Source organism: Sinocyclocheilus anshuiensis, unplaced genomic scaffold (genome assembly GCF_001515605.1).
Source record: "Sinocyclocheilus anshuiensis isolate Anshui unplaced genomic scaffold, SAMN03320099.WGS_v1.1 scaffold17171, whole genome shotgun sequence".
Taxonomy (NCBI): Eukaryota; Metazoa; Chordata; class Actinopteri; order Cypriniformes; family Cyprinidae; genus Sinocyclocheilus; species Sinocyclocheilus anshuiensis.
Genome location: NW_015537472.1, coordinates 421 through 823, shown reverse-complemented (window position 1 = coordinate 823; position 403 = coordinate 421). Strand labels below are relative to the sequence as shown.

Sequence of the window (403 nt, the reverse complement as noted above, 5' to 3'; positions counted from 1 at the left end):
AAGGCAAAAGGTCTTGGATGGCACAATTATCGGCACAGGAAGCTAGAGCAAATGGGCCCGTAGTCGGCAGGGTTCGAACCTGCGTGGGAAAACCGCAATGGATTTCAAGTCCATCGCCTTAACCTCTCGGCCACGACTACGCCTGGCAGCAGCCTGCCAGCTCTCTTGGCTGCAGGGAGGCAAGACAGGACACCACCAAGCTTCAGACACAAAATCCAGCTGAAGGATGAGGTGGCTAAAACAGCCCGGCGTCCCCGTTGCTCGACGCAAAAGGCTGCCATGTCCCGGATTCTAACCGGGGTTGCTGCGGCAACAACACAGAGTACTAACCACTATACCAGGGGTGGCGAACGTCGGACTCGGAGAGCCGCAGCCCTGCAGAGTTTTGCTTCAACCCTAATCA

At 56.6% G+C, this 403-nt stretch overlaps 1 non-coding gene across 1 annotated transcript; it reads right to left on the bottom strand.

The window, feature by feature from the left end:
• Positions 1 to 58: 58 nt before the first annotated feature.
• On the bottom strand, positions 59 to 140 carry trnas-uga (transfer RNA serine (anticodon UGA)). The gene has a single exon. It is a non-coding gene; the product is annotated as a tRNA-Ser (tRNA).
• Between the last annotated feature and the right edge of the window lie 263 nt (positions 141 to 403).